Source organism: Macrotis lagotis, chromosome 1, assembly GCF_037893015.1.
Source record: "Macrotis lagotis isolate mMagLag1 chromosome 1, bilby.v1.9.chrom.fasta, whole genome shotgun sequence".
Classification (NCBI taxonomy): domain Eukaryota; kingdom Metazoa; phylum Chordata; class Mammalia; order Peramelemorphia; family Peramelidae; genus Macrotis; species Macrotis lagotis.
The window spans coordinates 309,392,185-309,406,345 of NC_133658.1; the positions used below are offsets into that span (position 1 = coordinate 309,392,185).

Below are 14,161 nucleotides of genomic sequence, written 5' to 3' on the forward strand. Positions count from 1 at the left end.
AATTTGCCTGCGGTCAGGAATATGGTTACAGTTGCATGAATCATTTAGATAGAAAGTTGGGTTGGAGACCTGAATTGACTCCAAAATTGCTGCAGCCCTCCCCTCTACTTGGCATTTACCAAAGTGACCAGAGATGTATCATTGAATACTCACATCAAGGAGATCAAAGATCCATTGAAGTATAATAGCTGACATTTATATAGAACTTTCAAGTTTACAAAGTACTTTCACACATCATTTCATTTGATCTTCATAACAGTTCTGTCCAAGAGGTAGTGAGGTATAATTATCCCCATTTTACAGATGAGGAAACTGAAACTTTGAAAAGTCAAAGGTTTGTCTAAAATTACACTTTATTAATTAATTTTAAAATTATTTTGTAAACACTTATTATGTGATATGCTAACCACTTGGAATACAAAGAAACAATCAAGGCAGTCCCTGGGCCAGAGGAGCTCACATTTTATTTGAGGGACACAACAAATATAGGAAATATCACTGTAGGGATAGATGGAGAGGTCTGTTGGCCACTAGGATTCACACAAGTTAGATGGTAATTCCTTGGGAGTCTGGAGGACATTGTCTCAAGGTAGATGGAAAGTCCAAATGGTCTTTCCTTTTGTCTGTCACACAGAATGTCAAAGGGCCAAAGCCAGGCCAAAAATTAATGAACAAGGAAAATTGTGGGTTTACAACCCGTAAATCTATAAGAAGAGAAGACAAAAATGTAGACATTCCCAGGCCTAATAGAAGGAGGTAGGGTTAGCTGATTCAAGGTTTCCTCCTAGCGTGGTGATTCTTTAAGTCTCCATTCATAGCCAGGTTCAGTTGGACACTAGGATCACATGGGTTTGGTCTGGGGGTTAGACTCCTTAACTGCTCAGCTGTACTGTTGGGGCTGAAGGGGTTCCTCTGCCAATCAATTCAATATATAGATACAGCCCATTTATATCAAAGAATTAACCAACCTTAATAGTTTAGGATTATGGATTTATGATTGAAAGAGACATCCAGTCAGTCAGTGAGTTAGCCAACATTAGTACTTCCAATGTGTCCAGCATCCCTCTAACCTTACAGATGTCAATATAGCCACAGCTAAATGGCAGCAGGGACAGAAACTACCTAGAAAAGCTCCTTCAGTGCTATATAAACAACATGAGAGAAATATATCTTGCTCCTGTATTTGTTGAAATTTTCCCACGTGTTTTCTGTGTTTAAAATTTCCAGGAACCTCAAACTAGAAATCTCAAGTCTGCTTTGGATAAATGTCAGAAGGTAGTAATAGAAACCACATTTGAACTCTGGCTCTCTTGCTCTTCCTATGGCACCATGTTGTCTTTGAGGCTTTTCGAAGAAGTCTTTATAATTCAATTCAATAAACATTGTCTCAGGCATTGTGCTAAAAATCTGGGGATACAAAACGAGGCCCCACCTTCAAGGAGTTTACTATCTAATATCCTGGTAGTTTCTGGCACAATATTCCAAATCCATAGCCATCCCCTTCCTCTTCACCATTTCATGGCAAATGAACCCCATCCTAGCTCCTCTTAGTACCCAAGTGTCTAGTCAATAAAACAGACTCAAGACAAGTGCATTACTATTCATAGACATACACATTCAAGTTACCCAAGAAGAAGTCCCTCTCAGGGATCTTTTCTAACTGTTGAAGGAGGGATGATGAATTCCCCCCAAAGTCTTTTAATGTCCATTGGGTCCCAGAGAGAGTTCTGACCTTTAAACAGAAGCCTGTGTTGGTCTCAATACCTGCCCCTGGTGACATGGGATAAAGGGGAAGTTAATGCGAGAATCTGTATCAACTCAGGTCTCCAAGTCACTGCAGGATACTCAAACGAAGAGATTGCTCTGGGCAAATACTTCAAACTGGCTGTAAGCGATTCAGCAGCACTCTACTGACTAAAAGCTATTTTTGTTCCCTTTTATTCCTGTTCCAGCTCATGCTTGGATACAGGTTGGAGGTGAGTAGCTGGGCTCCATTTCTATCAAGAGAAGGGGGGAGGGAGGGATGGACCATAGCAGGAGAGAATAATACTGGGAAGAAACTTCCCAATTATTAAAATTATGAGACCCCTTTGCCAAAGGAGTTTGTGCAGGGAAGAAAATTGAAAACTAATTGCTTGGTTTGAATTAAATATAGTCCTAATTGAAAGAAAAGGAACAGGATGACCTCTCAGGGTTCCTTTTAGTCATATGCTATCCAAAATGTTGTTATGGTCAAAAATAAAACAACAAAAACCCCACTAAGTGATCAGCAGGGTCTTCAGTGGGCAAATAAAATGTCTTATATTTCAGTGTGGCATAGAGTCAGAATGTTAGGTTTGGAAACAGAAAATCTGGTGCCAGCCCTCTGTGTGACATTGAGTAAGTCCCTTCACTTCTCTAAGTCTGAGGTAAAATTATGGAGTTGGGAACCTCAAAGGTAACTACTAGATCTGAAAAGTTACAACACTGCCATTTCTAGGAGCCCAGGATATCAAGGCACGTTCATCTCTTTTATTCAATTTGATCTTTTCCATGGCCCTGTGAGGTCATTAGGAGCTGGTGGCCAGGGAAGAGTTTTTGGTCGGGGGCATCATAGGGATTGCAAATAGAGATTTAAGCAATACGTTTTTCATACCCTTTCCAATTTCAATGGAAGCATTGATTTGATTACTATTCCCAGAACAAAAGGCATGAAAGGGAGAAGAGGAGAGGAAGCTATACTTGTGGGCAGAGGCTTGGATGAGCCATGGTTTCCTGGTGGATGACTGGATGGGTCATGAAACATGGTCAGCTAGATAGTGTTACAGTTGAGTTTGAACTTGCTCACCAATAGGCATGGGTTAATCCACAGGCCTGTAGAAAACAAACTGGAGACAGAGACAAAGACAAGAGGGTGGCTGGGAGAGAATACTTAGAAAAGTTCCTTGAGTGTCCTATAAATAACAGTTGACTGTTCAAATGAGGGCAGAAAAATACCTTGGCAGTATATTTGTAGAAGATTTCCTGCATGTTTTCTGTGTGGATTAAAGCATTTCCAGGAGCTTGAAATTGGAAATCTCAAGTCTGCTTTGGATAAATGTCAAGTCCTTTAGTGGAGGCCAATCACACAGACAGACTTGGCTGGGGAGGGGATGGGGAAGAAGGAGGAAGGAAGGGAAGACTGAGAAGACAGGTGCTGTGGGCCTACCACTGATGATTTTTCTGTCCTGGGGCCACCTGGAAATGGCAGCCATCCTCCTTCTTCAAGCAGCCACCTCCCACCGAACCTCATAGTTTCATTAAATAAGCCTTGGGGAACTCCTATCAAACCAGCAAAATGCTCAAGCAAAAAAAGTCACCATAAAGCACTGGAAAGGAGTAGAGGTTCAGAGAGAGAGAAGAGATGTGCTTCTCCTTGTCATGCTCTTCCTCCTCCTCCTCCCAGGAATATACATCTATGTACACATGAATATACATATATCCATTCATATTTACATGTACCCTACACTTACTTACACACATGTGTATATACTTATGTGGACACACAAAAACATACACTCATCTGTAGCTATGCTTTTGTATATTGTACCCTAAATATTAGCATCTGCATTTCTGCCAGACTATAAGTTTTTCTTCATAGACCCTGTTCCCTCGAAACTTATCTCTCATCCATTGGCCCCATCCAACTGCTCTCTAACCCCACCTCAAATTTTTAAGGTCACAAGATTTTTAAACCTAGAAGGAATCCTCAAAACCATTCTAGGTCAGCCTGCTCCTCATTTTCAGGAAGCAGAAATTACTTGCCAAGTACCTTTGTTGAACTCCTACTGTACTGGATTAGCTATTATGTGTCTTCAGTACACTTATATAAGATCCTTGAGGACAAAAGTTGCCTTCTCTTTCTAGGAAGCTGAATTATACAAGGAATGGATACTGAATTTGGAGTCAAAAGGTCTGATTCCAGAACAGTAACAAGAGTAAGGTACCTGGAGAACACAGGGAGATCAAACTTAGAGGACATTAATAGCTCTTGTTCTTCCTTTGACAGTGTAAAAGCAAAAAGAGCTTAGCACCTAGTGAGTAAAAAAAATATATCAAAAATAGGAAGCAACCAGATGACAGGATGCTTGCCTTCTCCCACCCCACCACTCATGACCTCACATCCCACACTCCCAATTCCATCCTCCCACTCAAACAAGGATGCTCTTCTGTCACTTTCCCACAGAATAGTTAAAGGTATAACCCCAGGAGAAAAACTATTTAGGGCTTTCCCTGGTTGAATCTTGATTTCAATAGCTGTACTCCCTGCTTCCAGGTTCTTTCTTATGGAACTGATTTGACCATGGCTCTCTGCTCCTAAACCAGCTCAGTCCTCTGAATCTAGACTATTTTTTCCACCTCCATTTCAGCAGCTCCCCACGTTAAAAACGCCTCTGGCACTGCTGCTGCTCCTCTGATCATGAATGCTTTTCCTGATCCCTCATTTAAAGAAGTACCCATGCCAGGACAAGCTCACTCCTTTTTTTCACTTAATAGTATTTTTTCCCAATTACATGTAGTAGTAGTAGTTTTTAAGATTTTGAGTTCTAGATTTTTCTCTCTTCCCCCTTTCCCTCCCCAACTCCCCTAAACAGCAAATAAGCTGATTATAAGTTACAAATACAATCTTGTTAAACATATTTCCAGATTAGTCATCCAGCTCACTCCCAACCTCTGACTCTTTGGACTCCTTTTTTCCCTCAAGAGTACCTTCCCCCACATCTACCCCTTGCTTTTCAGCTCCATTTTATATGCTGGTTTCCCCATTAGAATATAAGCTCTTTAAGGAGAGGGCCTGCATACCACCTCCCCTCTTAACACCTGGCCTGAGCCATAAGAAGTTTCTGTCTCTCTTTGTCACTATATCTCTGTCTCTCTTTGATTCTGTCTCTCTCTCTGACTCTATCTTTGTCTCTCTCGCTCTCTTTCTTTCTCCCCTCTATCTGCCTCTAGGATAAAATACAAATTCTCCAACCTGGCATCTAAAGCCCTCTATAATCTGACTCCAATCAACCTTTACAAACATTTCACTTAACTCCTCTTTGCACACTCTATATTCCAGACAAAGTGGGCTACTAGCTGTTGCTCAAACCCATTTCCATGCCTTTGGACAGGCTATCTCTTATGCTAAGAATGTACTATTTCCTAGAGGATGTGTTATAATGGAAAGAGTCACACTGTGGAGTTAGAAGAACTGGATTTGAATCTTTCCTATTACATTTACTACCTGTGTGACCTGGAGAAAATCACTTAATTTCTCTAGGTCATAATTTCTTCATCTGTAGAATGAGGGAATTGTATTAGATGACCCCTGAGGTCCCTTTCCACTCAATATCTGGGATCTATATTGCTTAGCTTCCTTCAAGGTTCAGGTTAGGATCAACCTCTTATAAGAAGCCTTTCTTGATCTAATTAGTAGTTAGTGGTTATTCTCTTCTTGACTTGCCTTGTATTTATTTACTTTTCCATTTTGTATCTCCCCTCCCATAGGCACCCCCTCCCCAAAATCCTTAAGGACAGCAACTGTTTTTTGGTTGTTCTTATTCTTTGTTGGTTGTTCTTATTTTGTTTTTGTTGCTTTGCTTTTTCTTTGGACATTGATGGACAGTTAGGTGATACAGTGAATAGAATACAGGACCTGAGGACTCATCTCCCTGAGTTCAGATCTCAACAGACATTTACTAGCTTTGTGACCCTGGACAAGTCACTCAACTCTGTTTCAGTTTCCTCATCTGTAAAATGAGTTGGAGACAGAAATGGCAAATCACTTATGGTTCTTTGCCAAGATGTGGTCATAAAGACTGAAAAAAATTATTCAACATCCATTTTTTTTGGACATCCATTTTTTTCTGTGGGAATTTGTGAGAGAATATGTCCTAGGTTTGTGGGGTTTTTACTTTGTTGTTATACTATTCCAATAAATGTCTTTGATTTGCATTACTAATGTCTTCCAGATAACTCAAATTCATGGTTGGGGATTTGTGAGCCATAGGGAAGGGGAGGGGTATAAAAAAAACCACTTAAAAATATAGAGACACTCCTCTAGGCAAAAAAAAAAAAATGTTTATTTTGGCTTTTCTCCAGAAAAGGGCACACTCCAAGTCTCACAAAGGTAGTAAAGATCAAGGAGCTGCCCTGAATTGACAGCCAAACAACATTATATGGCCTAATGCAATCTCCTCCTGCCCCCATCCTCTCTCTCTCTATTGACTCATTGGTTAGTCTTCAGAGTTACATACTACTCTCAAAAATCTACTCAAGCAAAAAAGAAAAGAATGAAAGGTTTTCATAAAATATTACCTCACCATCCAGATGGTGAGAATAACCTTCAGGATTATAACTATCTTATTGAAGTACTATAACTTGTCTTGGAACACAAGGTCTACTGTCCTCCCAGTTCCTCATCTAGAAAACAGGTGACATTACTAGTCTCATTTGGAATGCAAGGTCTTTCTCATGGGAAAAAGTCTACTATCCCTCTAGTAGTTAGTAAAAATAATCATCGGCACAGCCGCTCTCCAGCCCCTTTTCCCTCCATGGTTTCGCTTCGCTCCCGTGAGTAACTCGGGCTCCGCGGCTCCGCGGCTCCGCGGCTCCGCTCGCGCGTTCCTGGGGGAAGAGCCGCCGGCGGGGCCTCCCTCGGCCGCCAAGGACTCGCCTTCGGACGCGACCCTCTCCCGAGCCCCGAGCCCCTCCTTCCCCCTCCGCCCCCGGAAAGTTAGTTGGAAGAGGGGGCGCCGAGAAGCGAGGACATGAAGAGGAGGATCCACCTGGAGCTGAGGAACCGGATCCCGTCGGATGTAAAAGAACTTGTCCTGGACAATTGTAGGTCAGATGATGGGAAAATAGAGGGTTTAACTGCTGAATTTGTGAATTTAGAGTTCCTCAGCTTAATAAATGTTGGGTTGTCTACAGTTTCAAATCTCCCTGAACTACCTAAGCTGAAAAAGCTTGAACTCAGTGACAATAGAATTTTTGGAGGCCTGGGTGTATTAGCAGAAAAACTTCCAAATCTCACACATCTAAACCTTAAGTGGAAACAAACTGAAAGACATCAGTACCTTGGAACCTTTGAAAAAGCTGGAATATCTAAAAAGCCTGGACCTGTTTAACTGTGAGGTGACAAACCTGAATGATTACCGAGAAAGTGTCTTCACACTCCTTCCACAATTAACATACCTTGATGGATATGACCAAGAGGACAAAGAAGCCCCTGACTCTGATGCCGAAGTCGATGATGAAGAAGGAGAAGATGAAGAAGATGAGGAAGATGAAGATGAAGAAGATGAATTTGATGAAGAAGATGATGATGAAGAAGATGATGTAGAAGGAGATGATTATGAATATGATGTCAGTGGAGAGGAAGAAGAATTTGGACATGATGGAGAAGTTGATGATGATGAGGAAGATGAGGATGAGGATGATGAAGATGAAGAGGATGAAGAGCCTGGGAAAGGTGAAAAAAGGAAGAGAGAAACAGATGACGAAGGAGAAGGAGAAGATGATTAAGACCCCAAATGATCTGAAAAAAGAACTGTTCAGTATTGTGTGGACTGCTCCTATTGATTTGGTAGCTGTAAAAAGAAGTGGTAGCTATAAACCAAGCCCCCAGGACACCTAAAGAGCCAAAGAGTAGTTCCTGTGACATTCTACATTCCTCCGATCAATCCCCATTGTATATCCAAGTTACCAACAAATTTGGGGAATTAACCCCAACAAAATAGTCAGAGTTGTTAGGTTTTCTTATAAGACTATGCTATAGCAGGAAGAGCAGCTGTGATCGGTGAATCATGATTGTTGATGGCTACCAGTTACACCAAGGTTGTAATACCATTTTTACTTTCTGTACAACAACAACAAAAAAAAAGCTTTGTAAATAAAATTTTGAAAAAAAATAATCATCAAAAGTTAGGAGAGTGACCCTTCTGTTTGGAATACAAGGGGCTTTCTTCTAGAAATAGTTTAAGAATAATGATTTGTTCTTTCTTAAATATTTCTTAATCCTGAGAGGACTTCACTAGGAATATTAATCCTGAAATGGTTTTATTGGGAATATTCCACTCATAGAGAATACTTGAATCTAAGCTGACATCCCACAGAACCCAACTTATATATCTACCCAGGAGAACTACACAAGTAATTGAATGTTGTTGTTACCTGAGCCTTTTCAGTTATGTCCAAATCTTTGTGACTCCATTTGGGGTTTTCTTGGCACTGGAGAGCTTTTTCAGTTCTTTTGCCAGTTCATTATACTGAAGTTAACAGGGAGAAGTGACTTGCCCAGGGTAACACAACTAGTAAGTATCTAACTAAGGCCAGATTTAAACTTAGGTCTTCCTGACTTCAGATCCAGCACACTATTATGTCACCTGGTTACCCTATCATATTCACCTTAGTCTATTCTTTTCTAAGTTAAAAATCTCTAGTTCTTTAAGCAAATCTTCATGTGACATGGATTTAAATTTCTTGACCATTCTTGCTGTTTTCCCTGGATAGTCTTCAGCTTATCAATTTGTTGAAAACTTTGACTTTTTGCTCAATATTGCTTTATCTCTTGTTCATTCAGAAAGTCTCAGAATAAATAATTGAACAAGAAAGACAGATGCATATCTAACTTCATTTAGGTGAAGGCAGACTTGCCAACCATTGCTATAGGTCTTCTAATGCCATAACAACCAGAAAACCTCACAAAGGAATCCTCTTCCCTTCTGATATTTGAACAAAACAGAGATCATAATTATGGTCACATTGGCCTTTCCCAAGATTCTGCTGCTTGGAATAAAACAAGTGGAGGTGGTGACTTAAAAAAAAATCCTGCTGTGATGTCAGTGCTGGTATTAATTCCCTACATTGAAAGCTTGTCAAAAGCGATGTTGACACATTTTTCCGACTGCTACCTAAAGTTTCTGTTGTATTGTACCACATGCCCCTGTGATATTTTATTCCACATACTCCCAGAGCCCTGATCTCCTATGTTGGGGCAGAGATTATCCCAGGGAGAAATGAAATATGCCCTTTCTTAGCTCTCAATGCCCTGGAGAGCATTTCAGATAATCATAATATGTCAGAGTTGAAAGGAAATCTAGAAATGGTCTAATTTCATTTCACTGTACAGAAGAGGAAACTAAGGCTGAGAAACTGAAAGAGAATTATCCAAGGTCTCAAAGAGATACTATAAGAAGAAAACACTCTCAAGACTCCTTAAAATGTTAAAATATTGGGCATATGCTCCAAGGGAGGAAACTGAAGGATTGAGACAAGGAAGAAACTGATTCTCCTATTCGCAGGACTCTAAAGTTGGTCATTTTAGACAAGCAACAGACTTCAATTGAATAAATAAATAAAATGCTTGCTAAAGTGAAAAAAAAAGCAAAAGGAAACTAGTAACAGCAATATTAAGTGATGATCAACTGTGAATGACTAAGCTCTCCTCAGCAAAACAACGATCCAAGACAATTTCAAAACATTCATGATGATAAATGCTATCCAGAGAAAAACTGATGAAGTCTGAATGTAGATTGAAGCATACTATTTTCATTTTATTTTGTTATTGTTATTGTTTTTTCCTTTTAGTCTGTTTTTTCTTCCACAACAGGCCTAATAATAAAATATGTTTTATATATTTGCATTTGGAAAAAAATGCTATTAAAAATAAATAAAAAATAAAATTCCAAAATAAAATTTTAAATTCTTGACAAATTCAGGGAGTTATTAATCTCAACTGTTGGAACAAAGGATATTGGCACATGCCTTACCTCTGGGAGCTTTCTGGGAATATCGCAAAAGACTAGAAACATGTGCAATACTTCGGAGGGGATGGGGAGAATTCAATACAGCAACCCATAATTGCAGAAGGGTGTTGAAAGGTAGGAGTGATTCAAAGATTATCCAGACAATCTATGTTAATTCAAGAAAGCTTCAAGGAGGAGGTGAAATTTGAGCTGAATATATTTTAAAAGATTGTTTACAGGAAAGGACAATGAAAAAGAGACTGAAAAAATTTCTAAACATCAGTATAACCTTTCACCAAGTCTAATAAGATTATATTTAATAGAGATGAATAGAAAGAGTTATGCTTGGGTTCATAAAATGATTTGCAAATTTACTGAATAAAGAAGGCATAATTAGAAAATAAACATATAAAAAAATCTGGGAATTTTAGTGTATTCCATGAACTCAAAGAACATAACTGCCAACTCAATAATTTAAAAGATATTTAACTAACTGTTAAACCCAAAGCATATTACTTAGCTTCTTTGACTCTCAGTTTGCTCATTTGTAAAATAGAGTTAAAAATAGCATCTTCCTTGAAATATTACCATGGGGCTTATGTTATAGAAATGTTTGTTTTATTTCTTAAGTTCATAATAAAATAAATACAATTTTTAAAAAATTAAAAAGAGGGGCGACTAGGTGGCGCAGTGGATGAAGCACTGGCCTGGAGTCAGGAGTACCTGAGTTTGGATCCTGCCTTCTGAGGCAATCACACTTAGTGATTGCCTAGCTGTGTGACCTTGGGCAAGCTAAACTTAACCCCACTGCCTTGCAAAAACTAAAAAACTAACTAACTAACTAACTAAATAAATAAATAAATAAATAAATAAATAAACTTAAAAAGAAAGATTGCCATGAGGCTCAAATGAGATAATGTTTATCAAGCACAGAATAAATGTAAGCTGTTATTAGTCAAATATAAGCCTTTCAAGAACAGAAAATGTCTCATTTTTTGTAGTGTTTTGTACTGTGACACATTATAAGTACTTACTAAATACTTGATGATTGAACACTATGCCTCAAAAATCAAAATTCTACCAAAATCTTAGGATGGATGACTAGAGGCCTTTATAATGTCCAAAAGGAATAAGATGACAGTCTCCCTGGACTCTCCCCAGTCAGACTCCATCTGGAGTGTTGTGTTCAGTTCCAGGCATCCCATTTTTAGGCAGGAGGACAAGGATAATCACAAGAATGTCCCATGAAGGATGGTTGAGGAAGTGAAAGGCCTGTAAACCCTGCCATATGAGGAGTAATGGAAAGAATTATGGATGTTTAGCCTGGAGGAAGGAAGACTCCAGGGGGACATGATAGCTTACCTACAGATAACTGCAGGGCTGTCATGTGCAAGAGGTATTAGACTTATTTTTTTCCTGAGCCCAGGGGGCAGAAGTAGGATCAATGGGTGGAAGTTACAGAGAAACAATTTTTGTCTCAATATAACGATAAACCTCTTAACAACTAGAGCTGCCCAGTAGTGTAACAGGTTACCTAAGAAGATGGTTAACTGCATCAGCGCAAGTTTTCAAGATGAGAACATCATTTCTCAGGGACCAGATTCCCTCTTCGAAGCCTCCATATTTATGATTCCCAGGATTCATTCTTTTTCAAGGACAGTGATTTCAGATGGATCTTTCATTTGGGGCCTTCGTATATGAAAGGACATGAGGAGAATACAGAGGGCTACTGAGCAGCCTCAAGCTTTCCAAGGCTAAGGGATGATGACCTCTGTTCCCAGCATTGGGTGGATAGGGCATTCCTGTCTGTAGGGATTCTTTATTAGACAGCAGTGGCTGCAGTTCCCAATCACGGGGTCTGGCACTTCTCAGCTCCTAAGGAGGTGACAGACTCAACAGCTTTCCCAGCTGTACTGCTGTGACTTTTCTGATTTCTCACCTGGCCTGTGCTAGGCAGTTAGTGCTGCAGACTTTGGAACTGGAGGACATGTACTTTTAAAAAAATCTTTATTATTATTATTATTATGTAAGGACTGTGAGCATAATGAGGCATCATTGAATCTTTTACAGATAGATGGGCAGAAGAAAGATGGATGGATGGATGGCTAGATGGCTAGGTGATAGATGATGGATAGATGATAGAGTAGATAGATGAATAGATAGATACATGATAGATAGATAAATAGATGTTAGATAGGTAGATAGACAGATAGACAGACAGACAGACAGACAGAAGATAGATAGGGCTTTTATTAAGTTAAGTTAAGCTAAGCAGTGGAGTTGTAGTCCCTAACCTTGAAGAGTCAAAATTCTGATAGAGGAAAACAACATTATAATGGGGAGTTGGGCCAAAAGCATACAAGAGAATAGGGCCAAAAGACTACAAAAAGTGGAAATAGTGTGGAAGTCTGTTTTCTGGCAAGACAGAACAAAAGACAAATCTATCACAGTCAGGAGGGAGCCAGAACAGATGAAGGAAACTGAGACCCAGGATGTTGTGACTTACACGAGGTTATAGAGGGGGCAAATAGCAGAAACAGAATGTGAACTGAGCTTCTCTAATTCCAGATCCAATCCATTGAACATATTGTAAAAGTCACACTCCATACAACCCAGGTAAGTTAGAGTCAAGGTTAAAGTTGGCATAGTAAAAAAGTGTATTGGACAGTCAATCATTCTAGGATCTAGTCTGATTTTGATATTTCTTAGTTGTGTGACCCTGAGCAAATCATTTAATCTTTGTGAGCTTCAGTTTCCTCATCTGTAAAGTGGGAATCATCAGATCAAGGTAAGACAAGATCTTCATTTTACAGATGAAGAAGCTTGGGTTCAGGGAAATATATGACTTGCTCAAAGATCATACAAGAAATAAAAGAGAGGCAGGATTTGAAACCAGGTCCTCTGATGCCAGGGTCAATATGTTTTCTGCTGTGCAATGTTGCTTCCCTCTATATAAATATAAGGTACTAAATATGGAGCTGAGAGAACCCACATTCACACATTTTGGTCATGATCCAAGCTGGTGGTCATTAGACCCCAACTGATCTAAGGGGACACAGTGGAAAGAAGTAGAAAGAACTGTAGATTTGGAGAAGGACATGGCTTCAAAATTTTAGCCCTGTGATTTATTATATCTATGACCTTAGAAAAGTTATTTACGCTTCTGGATCTATGTTTCCTTATCTGTAAAACAAAGAGCTGGACTTAAATGAATTGTAAAATCCCTTTCAGCTCTAGGTCTATGATCTACCTGTGAGAGATTCTATGATAACCTAGGTGTTTACAATCTAATGGAGAGGACAATATTCAAATAGAGCAAACTCTATATAGGACAAATAGGAAATAACAGGCACAAGAGAAGATGGCCTGACAAGGCAGCAAGAGGAATAAAATATGGGCTGTTTAAGTACCACACTAGCATGCATGAAATATGGACCAAATAGGTCTTTTAGTTATTGATGGGGTCCTGATTGAATCAGAGTGAATGTAAATAGCATTTGTTTCTGTCTTGGTCAGAAAACCTGAGGGTCTTCCCCTGCCAGAGTGATTTTTTTTTGACTAGGTAAGAGACCAGTTTTTACTTCACTTCTTTCTTGCCTGTTCTAATCACTGACTGAGCATTGCCTCAGTCAAACTGAGACCTGTTAAAGACTTTAGCTTAAAAAAGTCATTGTCTCCCATTGCATCCAGGTCATCTCTAATCATCCTGATCCATATCTTGCCATTGACCCCACAGATGGCTCCAGAGGAGAAAGTGAGACTGCTGATTTTGCACAGCCCTCCATCATTTAAATCTGATTCACCGGCATGTCATAACCTCACCTCCCTGATGTCATGTTCCTCTTTGAGAACAAAGGACAAACAATAATGATAAACATGACTCCTGATACATTTCTGGTGGAGTTGTGAGCCAATCCAACCTTTCTGGAGAGCAATCTGAAACTGTGCACAAAGAACATTAAAACTGTTCATACCCTTTCATTCAGCAATTCCAATTCTAGGTCTAAATCTAGAAGAAATTATAGTAAAAGTGAAAAGCCCTACATGTTCCAAGATATTCATAGCAGCTCCTTTTTATAGTGGCAAAGAATTGGAAATTGAGGGGATGCCCATCAACTGGGGAATTGCTAAACAAGTTATGGTACATGAATCCTATGGAATACTATTGTTCTATAAGAAACCATAAATGGTTGGACTCTAGAGAATCATGGAATGACTTACAGGATCTGATGCTGATTGAAGGGAGTGGAAGCAAGAGAACAATGTACACATCAACAACAACATTGTGAGATGAACATCCTTGATGGAATTAGCTCCTCTCAGCAGTCCAGAGAGCTAGGACAACTGTATTGGACTGATTATGGACTATATTATCCCCATCCAGAGGGAAAAAACCAAAACAAAACACATAC

General features: G+C 39.4%; 1 pseudogene; it reads left to right on the forward strand.

Moving 5' to 3' along the window:
* The first annotated feature begins 6,698 nt into the window (after nucleotides 1-6,698).
* On the forward strand, nucleotides 6,699-7,801 carry LOC141517064 (acidic leucine-rich nuclear phosphoprotein 32 family member B pseudogene; annotated as a pseudogene).
* Nucleotides 7,802-14,161: the final 6,360 nt, after the last annotated feature.